Source organism: Monomorium pharaonis, chromosome 6 (assembly GCF_013373865.1).
Source record: "Monomorium pharaonis isolate MP-MQ-018 chromosome 6, ASM1337386v2, whole genome shotgun sequence".
Classification (NCBI taxonomy): domain Eukaryota; kingdom Metazoa; phylum Arthropoda; class Insecta; order Hymenoptera; family Formicidae; genus Monomorium; species Monomorium pharaonis.
This window is the reverse complement of record NC_050472.1, coordinates 6141102-6166371: the sequence shown is the minus strand read 5'-3', so window position 1 is coordinate 6166371 and position 25270 is coordinate 6141102. Positions and strand designations below refer to the sequence as shown.

Sequence of the window (25270 nt, the reverse complement as noted above, 5' to 3'; positions counted from 1 at the left end):
GAGAGAAAGAGAGAGAGACCGTGCGCCATCGCGTCGCGACATCGATCGATTGCGGCATCGATCGCCGCGACCGCGATTCCTATCGCGATTGATTGAAAACTTAGGCGAACGGCGACAACGACGACGATTGTTGACCTATCGATCGACATCGCATGGACCCGTCCGTTATTCCCACGAATCGGTCGGGAAAGGCGGAAGTAACGGAACATCTCCGCGATGGTCGCCGCGATAATTTTGAGATACGGTCCGATCCGTCGGAATTAATGATACCCGGGGCTCGTTCGTACGATCCATCGGTATCATTTACGGAATACATTATGCCCCGGGGTTGTCGAACTTCGGGAGCTCGTAAAAGCTTTGATGGTCGATCGCGGAAAGAACTGTATTTCTATAAACGAGCCGGAGATGCTTCACGCTCGCGCCACCGCCGATCCGTCGAGAGTGGCCAAGAACAGCTCCGGCCAATAGATGACATATACGTTATGTGATCGGGAGAAATCGTGGAATTGGCTATAAAGCAAATTTTACACGTGGCTACGCGGAATCTATAATATTCTAGGAATATTATGCACGCGAGATTAATGTACATATATTGCCTATGGTAAATATTGATTTTATAAACAGTTACATGGAAAGTACGGGAAAGTCTTGACGGTCATTAATCATCCCAATAATATATGCTTCGTAGCAAATGGAGGTGATACAACTTATAAAAAATGAAATCTGAAACGCAAACTGAAACGGCGAAACAAATTACAACGCTCAGCTGCCCCTGTCGATCCGATTTACCCGAACGATCGATCACGACGAGGATAACGATCGAGGTTCATCGCGAATACCCGATCTAAACAGCGACGAATTAATTTCTCCCATTGTCCTCGATCTGGAATCCGAGCATCGGGCACCGATTGCATGATGCAGAAGTCCGATCGCGCGGGCGGATTATTCGCATTTCTTCTCGCGCGGGGGAAATCCTTTCTCCACCCCCGGGCTGGCTTCCTGGTTGGCAACGAAATACCAGATTTCAATACGAAGGCACACACGTGCTCCCCGCGATCGCGAGCCGATGGGATCCGCGTACCGGTAAAATCGAGATAGCCGAGGCGGCCTAATCTCGGCGCATCTATCAGCCACCTTTCGACCCCGGCGATTCATCTGTGCCGTGTCGAACGTGCCTACACCTCTAATACGCCTCAGCCCGAGCGACTCTCTCGAGCTTGTACCTTCTATGCCATTCTTCTCCCGCTGGCTGTCTAGCGTTTGCGTCGCCGTTCTCTCGCATTCTGTCTCTGTCTCTCTCTCTCTCTCTCTCTCTCTCTCTCTCTCTCTCTAGTTTTTTCTCTCTTTCTTTCTTGCGCGCTGCGAGCTTTCATTATTTCGCGATATCCGCCGAAACGAAAGGCATAGGTGGGCGGAGAGGGAAATCGACGTCGACGGTAAATCGATGATTCGAGCCACCGTGAGAAGACGCTCGCGGGGTTTCAACGCATCCCAGCTACCACGAATAACCATCTCGAATTCCCGGAGCCTTCACGCTCTCGACTACGACTGCGCGCGAGTAACGTGAACAACCTCCGGCTGCGAGACACTAACGATCCGGAATGGCGCGCGATTTGCAAGAAAAGCGAGAAGAGCGAAGTCGTTACGGATCATCGTGAAGAATCGTATCTGGAATTTCTACGTTTCTTCGAAAACGTCTTACAAGTGTATCGAGGTAACCGATAAAATAAAGAAAATTTGACTTTTTCGAGACTTCTCGTTTGAATTCTGTCTGTTGCTCAAATTTTTCACCCATTCCGAGAACGGAAATTTATTACACTATGAAATTATTTCTAATAAACCTCTCACGCTTACAAAAGTCCCAATATCGTTCTCACACCAAGCATTTCCCATAAATAAAAAGAATTAATGTCTCAGAAAGACATCCCGTGTCATTTATGGCTGTTAATTTAAAAAAAGGGATATTTAATAATCAATAATTCTAAGGAAATTGAAGAGAGAGCTATACGACACGTATAAAGCTGTCAGCGTGTTTCATAAATTCGAAGTAGGAAACGGTAAATCTCGTCTATAGAAACGATACGAATGAGGAATATTTTATTCCGCCGCGCGGTTACATCTCGCATATTATCCCCGGACATTCCGTTACCCTTTTACGAACGCGGCGCGATGCGGCGGAAGGCATACGAATCTTTATGGCGCGCAGCTGCGTGCGTAACGCGCGCGCAGCACTTTTCCGCGCATGGACGAGCGCGAGCACTTTCGCGGCGCGTTTTAAAGCGGCGCATTATACCCGCTGGTGCGCGCGCGCGCGTCCTCGACAGGAACAGAGAGAGCCGGAGGGTGGAAGGACGTGGTAATTCGCGCGGCGGACCGCGCGTCCGCCGCCATCACCCCGGCGGCGTTCGCCTGGACGACGGCGATTTCACGGCGATTCGCAACGATGTCCATAAAGGTTGACCCGGCGAACGATCGCCAAAAATGGGATCCGGACCACGAGAGCGCGAGGGATATCCCATAATTTACGATACCGGCGATCGCGAGAGCCGAAAGGTCAGGCTAACGCGCGTTCGCCATATCGATCGACCGGCTAAATTTACACTACCGGAATTATTATCCTGATATATCGAGCGTATCGAATTCAAGCCGCACGCGAAACTCAAAATATACTAATTATCCAAATGTACGAACGTTCCGACGATTTTTGACTTCGGGGCCGGGCGATTACTTTATTCGAAAACATGGTTAAAGGAAAAGTAATTAAGTCTAAAATATTCGAATGCGCGTGTTTTCAATAGTTGTATATGTATGAGCAACTGCTCGAAATATAATGAACCATTATAATGTGCAGGCGTATATTTCAGCCGGGGGCTTCGCTTGCGGGCTATAAATAATTAAAAGGTTCGGCCTCTTTGTGGTAATAAAGAGATTATCGAGAGCGAAAAAAAGCGCGTAAGACCATTAACTTGCGACTAATTCAAAACGGACCGTATCGCGAATATTTTAGAATTATCCCATCTACAGTTAAATTGTATACGTACGAAAGGCGAGTTAACCTTTAGCTGTAGACAATCAAAATTATTATACTATTAGCCACATAGAAAAAAATATTATACATCTTTTTATTTTCGTAAAACGTTAAAAACAAAGTTGTATCATTATAAGCAACGTTGAAAAAACGGACAACTTTTAGAATTTTATAGAAATTGTTGTGTAAAATTTAATTATATATATTTATATAAAAGGGGAGAAAGATTATAATAATTAATTATCATTATAAATTAATAATTTTAATAATAATAATAGATTAATGGAATAACTCTTAATAATAATTTTAATTTAACGTATACAATTAATATAGCTAATGTAATTTAATATATAATTATTTAAATTTAATAAGACAATTATGCAAAAATACTATACGCAAATATTTTAACAAGTTTGTCTTCAGATATAATTTTATCTGTCATCAAGAAAATAATAAAAACAAATTTTTTTTATCAAAACTGCACAATAATAATTATATTGCAAAAATAAAATTTCTTATAGAAACGTCACTTCAAAAAGATGTGTTTCTCTCGAGAATTTAAACCTATTCACTTTGTGCACGTAAAAATAAAGGATATCGAAGTGCCGTGGTAGATAAAGCGGAACAGAAACCCGGAGAAATATCGAATTCCAGCCGGCAATCTCTAATTAACCGACATTGTCGTCGTTTGACTTCAAATTATTCTTATTATACTATCACGAAACGAGCATTGCAAATAGTAAACTCGTGCAACCACTTAAACGGCAATAATGATACGTTCGCCGGGTGCGTGAGACGGTCGCTTTTTCGCGCGAGCGCAAGGAACGCAAGGACTTGGCGTGAGAGGAGGCCATAACTCACGCTAGGCGAATATCGGCTGCAGCTCAGGAAGGGATTGAGAGAGCGGTTCGGAAAAGGGGATATCCAAGTGGATGAATCTACAAAGATAACTCTTTAATATCGTGTTAATTATCCGAGTCGAGGCTTAGGCAATTCCGACTCCCTGGATTGCCGTATACTTTATGGAAACGGATCGCGCGAAATCGTAACCGAGGCGGACGTTGAAGCGGACGTTGCCTGTGAGAAAAACGAAAGGTAAGTAAAAGGGGATTAGAGGCGAATTTCGATAGTCGCTGTAAATCATGCTCCCCTGTGCCAAATAAATATCGTCGGCGCATTCAATCGCGCTCGTAGCCCAAAACAGAGTTGCACAATGTACGAAGAAATATGAATGAAAGAATAGGAATGAGAATTTCGCGGTCAATAAGAATTATCGTAAAGCAAATTGAGACTTAACGTTACGATAAATTTTTAACACTTCTCGAATATGCAGATTTATGCTGGAGTAAAATCTACTCGGGAATTATTATTCCCGATACTTCGAACACGATTTTCAAAGTGGCCCGAGGGTATAAAGAAACAAAGGCACAAGCGATAGTTACGACAAAAATTATAATAAAGACATCGGATATATTTTTTTTTTTGGTATGTATCGTAAGTATATACGACGATTCACAATTATTTCAAGTTATTCTCGGAATAACTTCTGATCGATCCACTATCTCGACTCGGGCACGAATCTTATTAAAGTATCGACTTACTCCGGCGAACGCATAGGGCACGCGCGCAATAAGAAAACGAGCGAAAATAACTGTTGCCGATTGATACCTCGATAATAGAAGTCGAATGGACAAGTTAGCAGTTACATGGGAATTTGCGGTGAGAGCATTCGCGAAGATCATACGCAGAATTGTTTCTTACCTTTCATTTCGCTGGATCTCCTTGCGGTCAGTGAAACCTTATGCGAACGATCGAAATAAAAGACGAATAATGTACAAAGATTTTATATTTCACTGTATCACTTCAGCAATATCTAAGAATCAAATTAATTTCGAAATAGTTGACGAAATAACATTGCGCGAAAGAGTATAATAAAAATATTGATTTAAAAAACGTTAACTTGACATGTTATGACGTATAATTAATCATAAAATTTTTGCGTTTGATAGAATTAATTTTTAACAAAGAATAATGTTTCGTATAAAATATCTTGTTTGCACGTAATAATATTTATAACTTTCAAATTAATCTAATCAAAAATCTTTCAATGACAGCCAGAACTTTATGCAGTGCTGAAAGAATATAAACATTAATAAATCTATTCGAGATGAAGCTTAATGAAAATGCTAAAAAGCGGATTATTGAACTGTTTCGTACTTCTACCGAGAAGCATCTAATTTGCAGAAAAATGGCAGTTCATTTCTGGCTCTTCTCTTTAACATAATTGCAGTGATTACAGCGCGAGCTCAGCGGGATCATTCTGCGGGACTGCGATTGCGCGACGATCGCTGCTAAATTCATCCGAGAGACGACGCAGCTCCGGAGCAGCCTGCAATTCGTCGCAATTAAAGTCCACCGCCGATTGGCATACTCGTCCCGTTATTACGATCAGATAATCCGAGCGTAACGCCATGCCCGAGCAGGTGGGCGGTTCAAGGCCACCACGTGGTCCCTGATGCATCGGATGTGCACGGTGATGCACTCCCAGCGATGCATTTTCACTTTCGTCTCAGATTGGTCCCGGTAATTGACCCCAGAAATTTGCCTATCAACCTCGCACTTCCTCAAAGAGAAAGAGAGAGAGAGAGAGAGAGAGAGAACGTTCATTTTCTCGCGTTATGAAAAAACTAGAATGCACAATAAGCTATCGCTTCCGAGACGGCTCCTTTTTCACACATTATTCAATACATGCATTATTTGGAGAGCAGTTTGCAACTACCTGCTACAACCCTACACTTTACTCTCTAATTATACGCTCTATCGAGGTTTGAGAGAACAAGCGTCGGATAGACGACTTAACAAGAAAATAAATCATGGGGAATTTTTTTACTGCTATCAAATTGTATCCTGCTATTACTCGATCCGCAAATGTCTTTATTCAATACACGTTTTTTCTTCAAATCAGCGATTAAAAATTAAATCATGGAATTATTAATTTAATACAAATTTCATTTAAAAAATTTATATTCTTAAAATATTTGTTAATTGCTTAATTCCTCTCCCTGATGATACATGTATTTTTTTTATTTTTTGTCTTTTAGACAATGGGATTTGTAAAAGTAATTCTCTGATACCTCTAATGACATGTTTATATCGAGGCGGGTAACCGAAGCGGATGCATTTGTCGCGGCCGGTTAAGAACTGAGAAATATACGGGTTGCCTTTCGGTCATAAAGATTCGAGCATCATTTGTTTTGCGCGCGGTGCACTTGCCGAGGAGAGTCTCTATCAATATATATATATATATATATGGCGAACGCAGCATGCACAATCGCCGCGCCTTTTCTCCGGCTCTCGAAGCATCCCATAATTATAAGCCCGGTCGCGAAAAAATCCCCGTAGATTTACGGATCTCTCCCCGCGCGCGTGAACGTCTATAAATAATCGAGATACGGAATATTCGGCGATAAACATTTTTCGGTATCACACTCGCCGCGCCGCGGGCCGCGATTGTCCTTCGAGAATGCACTCCTCTGTACAGGATGTCTTGTGTAAGACGTCTCTTTGTATGTAGAACCTTCGACCAACACAGAGCAGTTCATTTCTCACTAACAAAATTATCCTTTCTACAGTAAATTATGAGCTACTGAAAATTGTGAGATATTTGCGAATTTAAAGAAAATTTCATTTAAAGGAACAAAGTACAAAACAAAGTTCTACACTTTATTCAAATATCTACGAATTTCAAAAAGAGAGTAAAAATGTGATTATAAAATTAACTTTTTACGGAAAAACCTGTTCCGAATTATTCGAAAAGTCCTCGAACGATACATACCGGCGAATCTGGGATGCCCCGTACGCCGACAAACGGTTCTAAAAAAAAAGAAGAAAAACGTGCAACACCTCGCGCCGCGAGGAATCCAAACGTCGTTTATCAAGCGTCAACGTTCGCTTATCAATGCGCGGTACCTTCCCCCCGATTCCTTTTCACTCCGTGACGTAGCCTGCAATTATGTTCTCATACCCGGGGGAAAAAAATCCGCGGCGATTCGCGTATATGTACGTTTCTCCCGTCCGGCGCGCGTCGCTCTATAAATAACGCGGACGATACACGCCTCGGACATATCGGCCTTTTCGAGGTCGGTACGCGCGAGAGAGCTCCGCGGGGCGATATCGCCGCGCTCTCGAGGATGTTTCAATGCATCATCCGGTGCACGCGCGGTGCGCGCACACGAAGCCGGCGCGTGGGCGCCCCCGTTACGGTTCGCCGATAGGCGAATTAAGATTCCCCTATCGGATCGTAAAGTTCGCACACCCGTTCGGCCGTTTTATACAACCGTTTTTGCACCGCGATTGTACCGCGGCGCTTCACGGTCTCGGCGGTGAAGATCCCTTTCCATCCCACGGGCCATCCCTTCGTTATCCCCTCGATCGGCGACGTCCGAATTTAATTACGACTCGGACACGGCGCCCCGCCGTTTTTCGCGTGCGCCTTACGTTCACCGGGATCTCCTCGGGCTTGATTGATAATTAAAATACCAGACGCGGCTCCTTGCGGAACGACCGACAATGGCCGCCGCTCCGCGGATCATAATTACGTCGGAGTGACCGCCGCGGTATGATAATGGTCCCCGCGATTTCGAGAGAACGCCGTTCCGGTTGCCGTTGATTGATCGATCGCTCGTTCACCGGCTCGGCCGGGGAACGATCGATCGATCGATCGACCCGAAGCGAAGAGATTGATTGTTCATCGGGGCGGCTTATGTAAACGCCGGATGGGCTCGTTTCGCAAGCGCGACTGCGAGAAGACCCACCCTGACTCGAGGATCTTTAAAGTCCGATAATCGCAAGTGCAGCGCGAGACGAAGGTATGCACGCGCAACATCCCCGCGGTACGGCGATCTAATTAAACGGATGGCCTCGGGAGACTTTTGCCGACTTGTCGGCCTCTGATAGTTCGGCAAGAAAAAAAGAAAAGAACTCGCTCAAGAAAGCCGTAACGTCATAGACTTACCGGGTCTGTTACGTTTCGTAATCTTATGGAAACGACGTTCCGCTGATTAGAACAGAAACGCGAGCCACATCGAGCGCGGTTAATTGAGAGGAGCAGAAATGAGATCGGTCGAGGCTGCCGCTTGCACATTTTAGCGCGCAATTAAACGGCGATGGGCACTTAATGGCTCGCTTAAACTGGGAGACGGGACTGAGATATGCGTTATAATTAACCAATTTTTTCCGCGAATAGAAGACTTCCCCTCAAATATCAGAGGCAGTAATTCTCCCTTTCTCGGTTTAAACGTACGCCGCATACTTGGTCAGTAAAATTGTAAGTAAAAAGTGAGATTAAAAGTAGAAAAAAAAAACGAAATTAATGACGTCCGTTTTGCGACGTAATAACAAAATTGAAGCTTGTCGCGTAGCGAAGCTGCTCGACTTATCCGTTCATCTTAGCCCTTATCTGAGAAATGCAAATATTGGCGGTATGAGCAAGTGCATTCCTGCGCGCCTTCGTTAATGCCGCACTTAGGCGGGACTCGTCCGGGACGATTGGTAGATGGTGGCGGATTTTATCGATAGATCGATAGAGACCGCGCGAAGACGAGGCTAGGAAAGGGAGGGCAATTTAAAAGGCGGCTTCTAAAGTTCAATAGCAACCGGAGCAGGCGTGATTTGCCGCCATTTATTTTATAGACATGCTCCACTTGCCGACCGGCTGAAGAGAAAGAGAGAAGGGCTGGCCGGTCGCCATTCACTAACAAAGACGAGGAAAATGCGAAAGAGTGGCCGAGACGGAAAAGACAGGGATAGTAAAGAATGAGAGAGAGAGAGAGAGAAAGAGAGATCAAGGTTTACGACAGTTTAGCTTCAACAGTTTCTGCATGCCACCGCGCGATGCAGAAATCGCGCCGTCTCCGAATGCAACGCGCGCGATTCACGCGACAAGTTTTGCACAGCTCACTCCGCTTCGAAAGTATGAATTGCTGCATCTGGTAGGTTCTGGGTCGCCGAGAGCGAGAGTACCATTCCACGGGGAACGGCTTTCGCTGTTCGCTTATCGGACGCTTCCCGTAATGGCAAACGATTTGCGGGATGGCGGAGAAGCGTTCTCTCCAGGTGAGAATGTAAAGAAAAAAAAAACTTAGAACAAAAAAACACGTAAAATATGACGTAGTATGTATTCTAAAGTATTGAGAAGAAAGAGAACTTTTTATCAAAAAAGTACAATTTATCTACTGCGTTCTAACCGTAACGAATTCAATTTGGTAGACTTCAATTCTTTCCGTTAAAACAATTGAAATTTTATTGTATCTGTAAAGAAGCAGTCGATTGCACAGCCGACCATTGTACGGCCGCAAAGGTCATTCAAAGAGATAATTAGGAAACAGACTTAATAAAAGAATTAAAAGTTAGAAAGGGAAGAAATGCTTCAGAAAGTTCCCAAGGCGCATTTCATTCGCCGTTGCATAATTCAATAATGATCGGAAAAGACGTACGGACCGCGAAGTAGAAATCGCAAACGCGTGGGAGAGAGTAAACAGCGAGAAACAGAATTAAATAATAAGGTACGCAGACGAATGAGAGAGAGAGAGAGGGGGGGGGGGTGGAGGGAGGGAATTTTCGCACAATCGCGAACGAACGGCCGCATCGATCCGTATCGCGGCATTCATCGTCGATTCGCCTATAAGTCGCGCACACCCGCTCCGCTAAGTAAAGCGATTTACTCGCGTGCGGGGCACCTGGACCACCTTTAACATATATGTAATACGTAATGGTACGTATATAGTGTGTAACGAGCGTGAGAAAGTCGCTCGCGCGGTTACGCGACCGATGATTCGATCGAGCGCGCTAATGACAGAGCGCGATATGGCAACTCGGCTCGCGTGTCCCTCGCGTGTGTTCCACACGGCGAGACACTTGGCGCGTTATCGACGTAAAATCAATGACAAGGTTCACATTGCACATTATTCGCGACGCGGGGCGCCGCCGCCGTCAAACCTCTCGCGCCGAATCCCCTTGAGGCGGTCGCGTCATCCTGCCGTCGTCGTCGTCGTCGTCGTCGTGGGACCGCGCTCCCGTTTCGCGCCGATTTCGCCGTAAACGCGCTCTCTCGCCGGCCGAGAATCACCTTGGGAAACAGCTTCTAATTTCAACCACCGTAATCCGCGGTGATTATGCACCGTCGCGCGGCAACGGTCGGCTATCTTACGACGATCTTACAACGATCGTCTTGCGACACGACATGATAAATAGAAACTGACTAACTACGGGAACGAGGGTGATTTTCAAGTGCGCATTCTATAGATATCAATTTTAGAATATATAACATAATTGCGACAACTCCAAAATTATATATATTTATGTACTTGATTTGTAATAAAAATGATTTGCTCCACGGAAAGAATTTTCCCTTAAAAATTACCATGAAAATCGTGGTAATTGTAGGATAACATAAACCTTGAAGAATTTTACTATACTTTTGACAAAATTTACTAAAATTTTAATGAAATCTGGCAAAATTTTGTAAATTTCACTATACTTCTAACAAAATTTACTAAAACTTTGCCAAATTTTATGAAAATTTTTGTATGTTTTAATAAATTTTAGTAAATTTTGTTAAAAGTATAATAAAATTCTTCAAGGTTTACGTTGTCTCACAATTACCACAATTTCCAGAGTAATTTTTAAGAGAAAATTCTCTCCGTGTAGAGCTACTTAATACTTACAACTTAATACCTACACACATACGCGCGCGCGCGCGCGCACGCACGAACGTCGTGTACGAGGCAACGGAAAATAATAGAAGCTGGACTGATGGTATTGGCCGCGATTAAGTGTTTAGATGTTTAACTCATTTGTCTAACCGGCGTTTGTTAAGAGACCGGATAGAACCTGATCTATCGTCAACCGGCTTTTCCGAATTAAAGTAATCGAGATTTCCCTTCTTCAGTTTCATCTCCGAAATTAAAATACCTTTTCTTTTTGTCTCTCCCTAAAAGCATGAACTTTAATTAATAAGCATAGAAACTCAAATAAAATGTATACTATAATAATAAAATTTTGTCTTTCTCTTCTGTTTTGTTGTTTAGATTTTACTTTCGAAATTAAATAATATATATCATATATTTTTTTACTTTCAAATTAAAATTTAAATTATAAAATTTGAAATTATTAGATCAAATAGTTGTTTATTATTTAAATCTTCCGATATATTCATTTTGCGAGCATCAGAGACAAAAATAAAAATCCACGCTCTTAAAAAATATTAAAAATGTTTTATTTTTAAAAGATTGGTAAATAAAAATATTAAGAGATTTGGTCAAAATTCTTTGCGCGGAGGCATCCTATATAATAATGACAGTCCTGATCAAAGCAAATAAATTTCACGTCCAAGTGAAATAATCTTCTTAAAACGTATAAATGTCGTAACAATAAAAAAATAATTAAAAGCGTAATAATGTTTTATGTGGTAATATGCGTAATATGTAAAAATCCTCAAGATATAAGGTAGAAAAAAAAGAATTATATTTGAGTCAGCGAGATTTGAACTCGCGTCGTTCAAAATTACGTGGAATTCATCTCGGCGAGATATTCGGACGACGAAATAATGCCATCAAAATAATAATGCGGTATTTAAATAATGATGTGAATTGAGAAAAAAAAGTTTGTCAGAAGTGGGATTCGAACCCACGCCCTCAGAGAGGACCAGGAAAAGTCCGTCCGCGAAACTACCAGTTCCGTATCTTCCGGATACTCTGGCGCCTTAGACCGCTCGGCCATTCTGACATGTGATGTAGAACTGGTTAAAACAAAGTTAAAACACCTTGAATTGACACTTCCATTTTTGTGATCTTTAGTCGTATTTAGTTCATCAATCAAGTTAAATTTAGTTAATCAATAGGCAAATAAATTTTTAGTACATATTATGCATAAAAATTCTAGCGTATAAGTTATAATATCCTGAGTGGATTTAAAACACTATAAAAGTAATTTAAATTTTAATAACAGTATAACTTAATTAATATATATACATAATTAAAAAATTTTAATTATGTAAAATAATAAATTTTAATTTTGTAAATTAATATTAATTAATTTTACTATACTTTTAACAAAATTTACTAAAATTTTAATAAGATTTGGCAAAATTTTGTCAATTTTACTATACCCCTAACAAAATTTACTAAAACTTTGCCAAATTTTATGAAAATTTTACTAAATTTTAGTAAATTTTATTAAAAGTATTTTATTAAAAGTAATTAGAACATTTTTCAATAAAAATATAGATTAAATGTGATCAAAGACTTGTCTAAAGCAAATTCAACATCAGTTGATCTCAAGTTTCCTAAGGATAAAAAGATGTTCAAGCCTCTGGAGTATCAGAAAGCTAATTCTTATCAGATTTAACGATTATGTACATCAATACGAAGGAGTAATCGCCCAGTCCCCGATTTTAGATAAGATATATTAATTTCAAATACTTCCTTCGTTATCGGTACCAGCATTTACTCTAACAAGGTGTCCTGAGGTTAAGTATGTCAATTTATCAATCGCGACAGGATTAATTATCTCGTTCGGGTATTCAAGGACAAGCCTAGCAGTGAGGTAACGATCGTTAGCGTGTCTTCCTTAAAACAAAAGTAATCCATGTGCATTTTTCTATCGTACGTACGCAACGCATGCATAATGCATTACGTTACGACTGTTAAGATGTTCACTGCGTATAAATCGTAAGAGCTCGTATCGCATAAAAGCTGCTCTCTCATCTGTCGATTTGGTTCTCGCGGTATCAGTAACATGTGCACGCATGCGCGAGGGAACTTTAATGCATGGATAGGCTAGATGCTTCGCGCAATTATTATTCTCACCGCACGCATGCGCGAGGAAACTTTAATGCATGGATAGGCTAGATGCTTCGCGCAATTATTATTCTCACCACATATACCGCGATAAAGAAATTTAAAAAAATTAAGTACCTTTGATTTCTTAAAAAACAAAATTTTATATTAACGGGTTCTTTATTTCGATTATTAATTCGTTTTATGTTTTCTGCTTTTAAAATTATCCAATTTATATGACTTCTCTATAAAGTAATATAGAATATTTTTAAAATAAGAAACAAAAATCTAAAATAATTTCTTTAAATGCCCGCAAATTACGGCGACTGAAATTAGAAGCCACTGCCCAAGAATCACATTAATTTCTTAATATAAGAATTTAAGCGGAGTGACAGATTAAACGTAGAGTAACGCGAATTAAGATATTGCACGAGATGAATATCACACTAATGTGAGATGCAACGATTTATCGTTCAATCTTTGAATCGAGTTGTGTGATTTAAGCAAAAAAAAAAAAAATATTTTCGCGACGATTGCGAGCGGTGCAAGTAATATCGAATAGGTCGAAAAGATCTCTTATTAAGGTCCGTTTAATAACCGGGGTCTTTGTGACCGGAGAGCCGCTGTCAGCTTATTGTGTTGCGCGGGATGCTGCCATCCGTTTATTGGCCGCCCATCAAGATAACAAGACTCCTCTTTCCCTCCTTTTTTTTTTTCGTCCTCCTCGGCTCTACGGGAGAGGATTCTGCGCCTCGCTCCGCGAGAGACAAAACCCCTCATTACGATCGCGTCTGTAATTAAGCTTTATACACGACAAAACACATCTCTCCGCTCGTTGCCCGGCAATTAGTTTTTATATTATCGTCCTGTCGAAAGTTCGAGAGAGAGAGAGAGAGAGAGACAGAAATGATTTAAAAAAAAGTATATTTGCCAAAATGGTAGTTATACAGAGCACAACCGACAAGAACATTATTTTCAAGCTCAGAAAAAAAAATTGTGTTCCTCTTTCCGACCGATTCCTTCACTAACCTATCGATTTAACCAAAATCAATATTTTTCCCAAGTGACGTGAAAAATCGAGAGAGGCTCAATAACGCAATATCTAAGACGTCCGTTTAACTTCGAGGTCGGCCCGACCTCCAACCCCTTCGTTATTCCCGCTCCTCCATTCCCGCATTGTTACCAGAGATTTACGCACCTTCGAAGCGATAAAATACCCGGGATTACCCCGCACATTCCCTGGCACCTCGAACCGATTGGCCGGCCACCTCGCCGCGTGCACGCGGACGCGCGTGTATGGAGCGAGCGCTACGTACCGCGCGCGGTTTGCGCACCGCGAGGGATTAACATGTTCCCTACGTAACGCCACGCAGCCCTGACCGGAGACGTCGTCCTTCGCGCTCGCTTAAGTCGACATTGACGTCGTTATCCGTCGTGATACGCGCTATTCGAAGACCCGGCTCGCTCATGGTATTTCTCCTCCACACGGTGGATAATGACGCGTGACAATCGCATTGACAACTCGTCAATGGCCGTCGGCGTACGTGGGGCACATTATCGAGCACGCAGTTAAGGATCGGGGATGCTGAGAAATTTCAAAATTGACAAAGTGATCCCGCGCATGGATGAGCAATTCGAGAGATCGGAGATATACGAGGACAAAAAGAAAAAGAAAAAAAAAGAAGGGAGTACGATTTCTTAATGCAACGCACATTCGCGTCGGATATTTTGTCTTGCCTTATCTCGTCCGTTTTATCTTGTTTGGTCTCATCGGAACACACCGTATCGCTCGTGTATCTCCCACCAAAAAAGTATCCTACCTTAATAAAAGGAATTTAATTTACATCTGATTCCGCGTTGATAATAGCGGCGTGAAAATCCTTAACATGCACGGCGCAACGTGAATGTCCGAATACCTTAATTGCCGCATCACCGGGCATCGGTGTATCACCTTGGCGTATATCGCCCGAACGCGACGCGCGGTGTATCAATTGCGATCGCGTGTACCTGATTTCTTATCACCGCGCGCCGAACAGAGCGCCGAACCCTAACGTGCTGAATAATTAATGGCAACGCGAGCCAATGCGAGCGGCGGCGCGCCGTTAAGATTTCCATCGATCTCTCCCTCCCCTCCCCCCCCCTCCCGTGAAAATTGAATACTCGACGCTATTAAACGACGGGATATTCTCATCTGCGCCGCGAGATCCTTGCTTGTCCATCTTCCACGACAATATAATCACAATCGCATAACCGATTCCGACGAGCCGCGACGCATTGCGGTATTGTTGTTACGTCGACGTGTACAGTTAATAGGAATAACGCGTGACTAACGTGTCTCGTAAAGCACACGGGGCCGGCAGGTGAGCGCGTATACGGATCTCGTTACATAATGCAATCGGCCGCGGGTGCGTGCGTGCGTGTGCGTAAAGCTCGTTTCCGCACGACCTGCGATTCGCGACAGCGCGCCATTCGCGAATTTTACGCGTCGCGTGCGAGTTAATGAATGATTTACATTTTACGTTTGTATTTCAATCTTTTTTTTTTTTTACGTGAATTTCCACGCGTGCACATTATATCTTTATAAAATTACATCTTTATACACGCAGAATTATGTGCTAAAATACGCGCCAGAAATTTGTAATTAGAATAATAATAAAATAGTAATAAATTTGATGAACTCAATAATCTTCGCGTTCGCGATGATTTTGGATTAATAAAAAGCGGAATTTCTTTCGTCCGTGTGGTATTTCACTTTTTTTTTCACTCTGTTTTAAATTTAACAAAACGGGTTTAATATGGGCATGCACATTTATGGTGGACCCAGCCCGCACGGTGCGAAATACATTTCGCCGTCGGCCACATTTCATCTTCCCCGAGTCCGGGGCTGCGAAAAACAGGCGCGCGCAATCTCGTAAAGTTTAATAAACAAGCCGTTATCTGCATACGCATCTCCCGGGACTTTTCCATTAAACTTTCCGCGGCGGCAAGACGCCGCTGTAATTTTTCACGACTCCCACGCGCTGCACCCATTTGCCCACATATCGAACGATCTTTGAATCGGTATGCCGGGTAGTGCGTATCGCGTGCGTGCGTGCGTGCGCACGATTTCGCAAATCGTCTCTCCTGATTTCATGTCATTTCTTTTTAATGCCGCGCACCCCTCGCTGATTTTTCCAAAACCGTTACTCGTATATAAATTATTATACGCAATGTAGATTATCAGTTTGCACGATCTACATGTAAAAGCATAAATACTACGTAAGCCTGTAAATAATGTTTGTACGAATCTCTGCAGATTGGAGATTAAAATAAAATTGTAATGAGTAAAAGCTCTTAAATGAAAATTACGAGTCTGTTTACGACAGTGATCGTATCATTTCAATTAATAAATCAATGATAACTTGTAACACTTTGAAGAAAAAAAAAGTGATAAGCGGTGCGACAAAAGCTGAAAGGAAAATTATCAAAACTTTTCTCTCTTGACACTACACTTCAAACGTACTTGTCTGTGATAAAGGAATTATCAATAAAATATTGTATAATAAAAAAACGTGAAATATGGATTTGCAACACACTGATTTACGGTGCATACCGGTGCACTTCTCGCGACGAAGGCACAGAAGAAACAGTTGCGTTGCCATTCGACGAGCTAGTCCTTGCACTCCATACGGTTTGAGGACTAGAGCTGAAAACAGTGCGGCGCAATCGAGAATAAATCCCGATCCCGTTCGCCAGAGGCGTCGCGGCATTCCGGTCGCGGTGTAGGCATGCGACTAGTTTGGAAACGACATAATTATCGCCACCTGGAGCCGCGTTACGCTACGGTTACGTTACTTTCTATGCCGATACTCTCAATAATGATCAACCTCGATCGACTTTCTGCCTCCTACCCATTTTCTCTTTCCTGATCCGATTCGGTCAATCCTAGCAGCAATACCTACAATGTAGAAAACTATTCGCAAACATTTAGACGTATATTCGTCTTTCGTTAGATCTTTTTAGCGTTAATTTTATTAGCTATTAATGTTTGAAGTGTAATATTGAGGCGGAAAAATGAGAAAATTCTTTTTTTCTTTTTCGGATTTTGACGTACCATTTATATATCTCTTTACGCTATAATCTTTAAATCTGCTACAGTTATAGTATACTAGTGTACATGCTCAATATCGTATCTAATATCAACTAAATATCGACAAGGAGATCAACATCTCGATTCTCTAATCGAAGCATATCTGTTCTGAAATCATCGGCTCCATCATTGGCCACGCGTTGTAACCTGATTGCGGTAACACGTGCGAGGGTGAGATTACAAGTGTGCGGTTTTATTGAGAACCAGCATCGAACGTGCGCAGCGATGTATATCGCTGATCATTGGGGCAAGGTCGCCGTAATCGATGTCACAATCCCTCCCGTGCGCGAACTATACGCCACTCACATTAACACCGACATTGCGCATAAATCGGCGTGTATGTCGGCAGCTAATGAGCTCGGGGTTTACAAGATCAAGAGTGGCAAGAATTTAAATGAGCAGAGTTTCAATATAAAATTTGAAATATCTCTACAATTAAGAATTTATGTCTTTCTAATGAATAAAAGCCCAATGGGATATATCTCATAAACACGTTTGCATAAAAATTAAAATTGTAGTCATTTCCTGAAGTCCTTTCAGAATTCTTTGTATGGTTTTCTCACGACTAAAATCTAAAAATTGTAACTTTCTACATTTTATACTAAAAACTTCCATATCTAAATGCCTTTTCTACGTAACGTAATTTTATTAATTTTCTAGATACGAAATTATCATTATCATCATATTAAATATTATCCAAGTTTTTCCAAGATAAAATTGTGCCTAATAGCGCTTAGGCTTTAAAATTACGTCACAATGATAAATTTTTCTTCAAATCAAGTTGTCAAAAATTTCCATTGCTTCCATTTTGATTTAACGTCAAGCAACAAAACATTCTTTTTCACATACCTCGCATGATACGTCGAGATCCAGGCTGCAACTCTCAATATCCGCAGCGCGAAGATGCAAAAGACGCGACTTTTGACCGAGCATAAATCTTGGCCGCAAAGGGTTGAACACGATACCGGTGCGCTTCGATTGCGCTCGTAGCTTCGGGCAGACGGTCGTCGTGGGGAATCAACGTGGCGATAGCGCGAGACGTGCAGAGCGAGAGTCCTCCTTACCTGCAACAGAAAACATTTTCCCATTAGACCACGTCCTCCCGGCCATAATTTGCATTTGCGTCCTCCTCTATCGCAGCCTGTTTCTCAAGGCTCTCCCCCCCCGTCCCGCCGGTTGCATAACGTAATAGCGAGAGCGCGCGGGCAAAGATTCGCTTGAATAGTGCGTACGTGTGCGTGAAACGCGGCCGATCTCATCGTGGGACTCCATACGAGGCACCAGGAAACTTTCGCGCTTTTTCTCCCTTCCCCCCTCCCACGAATCGATTGTAATTATCTAGCTTTCGCGCGCAAAGCCGAAACAATGGATCGCACCAAAGGGAGATTTAATTGACGAATTAATTGATATTTTTAGATATAATTTTCGTACAAAGCTCAGAAATTCAATTCATCGAATGATAAACCAATCGAAAAAGTAAAAAACACGATGTTTGCGTGCTGCACGGTAAAGTTACATGGTGAACAAATAATTATTAGAATCAAAACCATATCTCATTTGAAAATCGTATTTCTTTTACGCCTTCAATTCAATGATTAATAATTTGGATAAAATAAGTATTATACATGTATATACTTATATTTATTTATTCAGGTGGATCTACATTACTGGATCTTTTTTATTATTTGGAAATTCGCCAAGTTAGTGAAGAATATTATTTCAGACAATATTTTGTCGGAAGCTTTGCATATACCGCGAGTTAATAGCAAGGATCACGTCGTGCTCAGGGCCGTTAAGAAATATACACACGTCTACGCGTATCCGAGGACTCTGTATGTTAATTTCATGGCGACGACGCTTTGAGGAACGATGGTCGTATCAGCGTATTTCGTCCGGCGGAGTCGCCGCGTGTCGTAAAACGCCTCCACTTTCTCCTCGCGGCAGGATACAAAATGCGAGAACATCGGTGAACGGATCGATCGAGGGCAGATGATCGACGATTGCTAGTGCTCGTCGTGTTCGCGATACCAATTTAATGTATGGTATCCGATGCCGCCGTAAACGCTGCCCGATCGAAGTGGAAGAAGACAGCCGTGGGCGGGCACAATTATATCTACTGAAATCGTCGTTTCACATACCGCGAATCGGTATCAATAATTTGTTAAAACTTTCGCAAAAAAAAAAAGTTCTCGACGACTATAATTATTCAATTATTTTCAGTAAAACAACCTTTTGGTTTTAATTACTCAGATAAGTAAAATTTAATAAAATAAATTGTAAACATTAACATATCGAATATGTAAGCGTAATGCGTTCAAGCAAATGTAAAAATGTATATCCAGTCCATAAATAAAAGTATTTCGCGCGTAAGCACGATCAGAAATGTGTGCGCCTGTATTAAGCGCGCGGCTATCATATTTCATATTTTATTCCACTCCTACGTCCCCGAACGGCATAAATCCCCTATCCACCGTGCCTGCGGCGGAAAAAAAAAGATGAGCGCGCGCTTGTAAAGTATTTAGTTACGGAAATGCCGGGCGAGCGTTCTTGGCAAATTAATTCGCCACTTCGCGCCGGGATAATAAACGGCGGAGTCTCTCGCGTTGTCGTGCCCGCGAATATGTGTTAGGCCGAACATTGTGCAAAAGTTGTGGTGCGCTTGTTGAACACGACGGGACGAACACAGCGTGAACGAGACACGGGGACGGGCGATACGAAAATACGTATCCTCTTCCAGGATCCCTCCTCGTAAACTAGCTCCTACTTCGGCCCCGCGTCTCTTTGAGACAACGCCGGCCGAGAGAGCTACGCGAATCTGCAAACGGTCTAGCACTCTCTCTACAGAGGAGAAACCCCGCGGCAATAAATTCTCCAGAACGGATTTAAAAGAGCGTAGACAGAGAAAGGTTACACACGTCGCACATATAAAATTAGCGAATATCAGGATCCGACGGGCAAAATAATCCGCGTAACGGTCGATACGTTATTAAATATACACCTATTAACATCGCGGTGGATCCTAAGAAAAGAGGTCTCCTCCGGGAAGATGCCTTCCATCCAATTATATTAAATACCTGTTCGGAAAAATAAAATAAAAAATCGTTGAATTAAAAAAACAAACCATGCGAAAAAAATCACCGAATAACATTCGTCTTTAGGATCGAGTGGGAATAACTCCTGCTGATTCATCAAGAATTCGATGGACAACGTTTGACCTAAGTTTCCAGGAAATATTTTCGTCCCGAGCTGCAACCAGGAGGGTCAGCTGACGTCTGACGTCAGCTCGCATGATCGTATCTGCATCTGATAATCAGCACCGTGTAGGTGTGTAAAAAAAAAAGTGATCGGAGACTACAACAATGGACATGAAGATACTATCGATCGTAAACGCAAATATTCTGGCGAGCTAAGTCGCCGATACAACGTTGTCTGCATAATTGTGCGCGAATAAAAAGCAATGGTCACCGTAGGATGGTTTCAGATACATTAAAAAAAAAAAAAAAAAAAAGATATTATAAGGAATACATATACATATATATTTCGATCATCAAGATTTAAAAAATTGCTAAGGTAATAATATACTAATTAGATTTGTAATTGAACATATAGTTTCTCAGAACTTTTATTTTCCATATTAATTATATATATCTTTCGTATTTTCTTTTTGTTTGAAAAGTAGAATTTTAGATTGCCCGTATACGCGAGTATTTTTCGCAATTCGGTCAATCTCTCGCTGTACCACAGTTGCGTTTATTGCCTAATAGCTATCAGCAACACTGTGATAACCATTTTAGAATTACCGCAGGTAGCACGGTCCGGCGATCTTAGAATGGCTATTACTGCCCTTACAAGTGGAATATGTACCTCTCCGCCGGCAGCTTGCGTACGCGCGTCGACGTTTTACGAGCATCTAAAGCCTGTCAGAATGCTGGCGTTTACGACAACCGATGCCCATCTTCATGTCCATTGTCTCAGCCACGCCTCCGAATCGGAAATTATATTCTGTTGAAACGGATATCTGATACACGCAAGACGCGAATCCAATTTCAACCGGCCGTTAAACCGGAAATTAGTCGCGCGGCGATGAAAAAGATTGGATTGGCAAACCATTCTACGCAAAAACGCGCGACGGTCTGCAACTGATTTTTACATATCACGGCGTTTATTTGACGAAATCGTTACTCTCCTTTTTTCTGCGTTTCCCCCTTTCCTCCCCGCACAGATATATCATTCTGGCACGGATTAATACGCGCGTTACTTCTATCCGCCCGGGTCAATCGCCGCGAGCCAGTGAATTAAGTCGTTACGGGCGCGACCACGATTCCACGCTAATCCGTTACGCCTCGTGGGCCTCCAGCTCTGGCACCGTTTAATAACGCCGCGTCTCGTTTCAGACGTCTCTTTACGCCGCTCTAACGAGAACTATTATTACAATCGCCCAAGTTCGTCCGTACGAAGTCGCAGGTACGAAAGTCTACGGTGAATCGCGTGCGTGAATTCGACGCGAGGGTATATCGATACCCGGCAAAAAATCCGCGGCTCGACGCGAACGTAATCGATACGTTACCGATCTACCGGCACGAGCCGCGTAGACGCGAGCGGGATCATTCACGCTACACCGAGAGTCAGCGGGAATGAGAGTGCAAGCGTGCGCCTCGCGCACGCTCCCATTCTGCGGCACGAGTCACTCGCGTTCGTGACATAGTTTCGATTTACCCGAGTCACTCGCCGAGTATCTAAAACCGGACGGAATAAGAGCGGCGAAACTTCGATTATCCAACTATTTGACTCGGCATTTAAAACAATCAATGGAAAAGGATCATGGCCTTGATAGGTCGTATCTTTTGTCTCGTGGGAGTAGAACAGAATTAAATACTAAGAAATTTTTTTTTGATATTATAAAATTATAAAAACTTGTAAAATTTAAACAAGTGATGTGAAACAATTACTTCTTGTAGAAATTGTTTACAATTATAATCTTTCTTATTGATTTTCATATACGTGCAACAAAATCAAATGATTTACTGATTTAGCCGTATCTATCACATTTCGATTATCATGAAAAACCATACACGGAGAGAATTTTCCTTTAAAATTTATCCTCAAAATCTGCTAGGAAATTTTACTAAAAAGTATAATAAAATTCCTCGGGGTTACGCATTCTCCCACAATTAGCAGATTTTGAAGGTAAATTTCAAGAGAAAATTCTCTTCGTGTAGAAACGTCGGTAAACCAATAAATTAAATGTAGCAGATATTCGCTGCAATCATTGACGCATTCATCGGCACCGCGATCCGGATCGCGCGCACCGGCAGCATCGATGCGCTCCGCGGTTCATTAAACACGTAGACACGTAGCGGCGCGACGTTATCGCGGATCGCCCCGTCAAAAACTACGGCGCGATCTCCTCGCGTACGTATTATCCCCTCGACACCGGTGGTTTAATCGCGATTCCGCGTCGCGACAACGACGAAAAGCCGATACGACGAAGGATGTGACGGGAGGGATTGACGAACCCTCGCGGGCAACAACTGGGTGGCGAGAGGCAAGGCCGGACGAGGAATAAGCCGGCCGTTTTTCAGCCCGCCGTAAAGCCAGCGACACACTTACGAGACGTTGGCCTCCACCGGGGCCGGTCGGCCAGGCCGGCCGGCCCGCGTGTGTAAACACAGTGGATATCTTCATTTGCGTGTTTGTGGGCGGCGGACGAGCGAGAGAGTGGACCGAGCTGCCTGCCACCGTCGCGTCGGAGAGCTAACGGGCTGAGCACGGAGGAGCATGCAATCGGAATAAGTAGACAGTCTCGAATCCCTTATATGGGTAACCCGGTCCCGCAAACACGTTTCGTCCTTCCGGATACGAGAGCACACCGCGGTCCTTTAAACGCGGTTTCGAATAAAAAAAAGGCGCGTCCGCTCTTAGGATAAGGATATCCTCTTTCTCCCCTCCTCTCGGGATGTATTATAAATGCTAGACTGTTGGCCCTGCAAGACAGATGACAGGATGAAAGGATTCACAATGCTCGATTTCGAACAAGGTTACTTGAGTTAATTAAGCCGACTTCAAAATGCGGCTTGTAATTTTATTCCTCGCGAGCGAGGCAGGCAATCTTCCGCCGGCGGCGTTGCGGAAGATGAAAGTAATGCGAAAGCGAGAGATAATACGGATACGCATCCGTGGCGGAGAAAAGGAAAATCCAGTGGTCGGGTGGCCGATATTTTGAGTAACTAACTGCAATATTTTAACTGGTTAGACATTTAAGGGTGTATCGGACATACAATCTTAGACAAAAGTGCATGAAATTTGAAATACTTAAATATCTATGCCTTTTTTAGCTGTTTCATCCGTCAAAATCGTCTTTTTCCATAAGATAGAAAAAGATACCATGTAAAATCAGTGAAAAGTAAATTGTTATAACTCAGCAAAAACCGTTTAGTGGATGTGTTTTCAATTTTTTGCAGTACGTTAGGAAAACTTAAAGAACAATTTTACAAATTTTTAGCAACTTTGTACCATTTTGAACTTCAATCCGATACATCCATAATTTGTTGAAGTTAAAAAATATATCATATTTTTTTATTTTAAAATTAAAATTTGAATCACAAAATTAGAAATTATTAGATCAAATAGTTGTTTATTATTCAATGTTATTAAAATCTTCCGATATATTCATTTTGCGAGCATCAGAGACAAAAATAAAAATCTACGCTCTTTAAAAATGTTAAAAATGTTTTATTGTTAAAAGATTAGTAAATAAAAATATTAAGAAATGTGGTAAAAATTCTTTGCGCGGAGGCACCTTATATAATAATGACAGATCAAAGCAAAAAGATTTCACGTCTAAGCAAAATAATCTTAAAACGTATAAATGTCGTAACAATATAAAAATAATGAAAAGCGTAATAATGTTTTAGGTGGTAATATACGTAATATGTAAAAACCCTCAAGATATAAGATAAAAAAAAAAGAATTATATTTGAGTCAGCAGGATTGAACTCGCGTCGTTCAAAATTACGTGGAATTCATCTCGGCGAGGTATTCGGACGACGAAATAATGTCATCAAAATGATGCGGTATTTAAATAATGATGTAAATTGAGAAAAAAATTTGTCAGAAGTGGGATTCGAACCCACGCCCTCGGAGAGGACCAGAAAAGTCTAATTTCTGAAATCTTCTAAGACTCTTTCTTTCTATGAAAGTCTCTCAGATTTTCACAAGACCGTAACCTGGCGCCTTAGACCGCTCGGCCATTCTGACATGAGATGTGGAACTTAAAATGTGAAGCTTAAAACAAATGCACTTTGAATTAACACTTCCATTTTTGTGATCTTTAGTCGTATTTAGTTCATCAATCAAGTTAAATTTAGTTAATCAATAGTCAAATAAATTTTTAGTACATATTATGCGTAAAAATTCTAGCGTATAATTTATAATATCCTGAGTAAATTTAAAACACTAGAAAAGTAATTTAAATTTTAATAACAGTATAACTTAATTAATATATATATAAAATATTAAAAAATTTTAATTATGTGAAATAATAAATATTAATTGTGTAAATTAATATTAATTAATTTAAATTTTAATAACAATGTAACTTATTATATTACCATTAAACGGCTTAAAAATTGTTATGTGTATATTTGTATATATAAAAGATTGTATATTTAAATCTCTCTCTCTCTCTCTCTCTCTCTCTCTCTCTATTTATAAGACGACTACGTGTTAATAAATTGTATTTTCGGTTGATTGCAGTCGACTGCACTAATTAATATAATATAAAATTATCTTTATCTTAAATTTATAACAAATTTTAATTTTAAAAATATTAATTTTTAAATTAAAATTGTTATAATAAAAATTAAAGTATAGGTAATAATTAAGTTTTTAAAATTTTGTATATGTTATTAAAATAGAGTTTTAAAACATTTGCCTACTAAACTGAATATTTTCATGCACAAAATGATTTATCTAATTTAATCATTAGACTTATTCACCGGTTTTTCAACCGAAATAACTATCATGCTCAAGTTACGTGAGTTATTCAATGTTTGCAACGGGACACCCTGTGTACCAAACAGCATTGTTTACGTATGGTTTAAGCTCGATTGAGTCTTTGTCCTTCTCTACTCTTCGCGTCCCGCCACGCTCGCGGCTATTGTTCGGAGTCAGGATAATTAGCGGACCTTGGAAACGTCTTTGCGTACCAAAGACCAGCAACTCGCACCTCGAACCGCTCCGCGATTTCTCATCTGCGAGGCGTTTAATATATATATA

General features: G+C 41.5%; 1 protein-coding gene and 2 non-coding genes across 3 annotated transcripts in view; all 3 read right to left on the bottom strand.

Moving 5' to 3' along the window:
• Positions 1 to 25270, bottom strand: part of LOC105829189 (mucin-19) — a 204078-nt gene that overhangs the window by 111087 nt on the left and 67721 nt on the right. The window lies entirely within an intron of this gene.
• Positions 11693 to 11812, bottom strand: Trnad-auc. The gene is made up of 2 exons: positions 11775 to 11812; positions 11693 to 11727 (listed from the first exon to the last, which is right to left on the bottom strand). It is a non-coding gene; the product is annotated as a tRNA-Asp (tRNA).
• Trnar-acg lies at positions 24102 to 24250 on the bottom strand. Its single transcript has 2 exons — positions 24213 to 24250; positions 24102 to 24146 (listed from the first exon to the last, which is right to left on the bottom strand). It is a non-coding gene; the product is annotated as a tRNA-Arg (tRNA).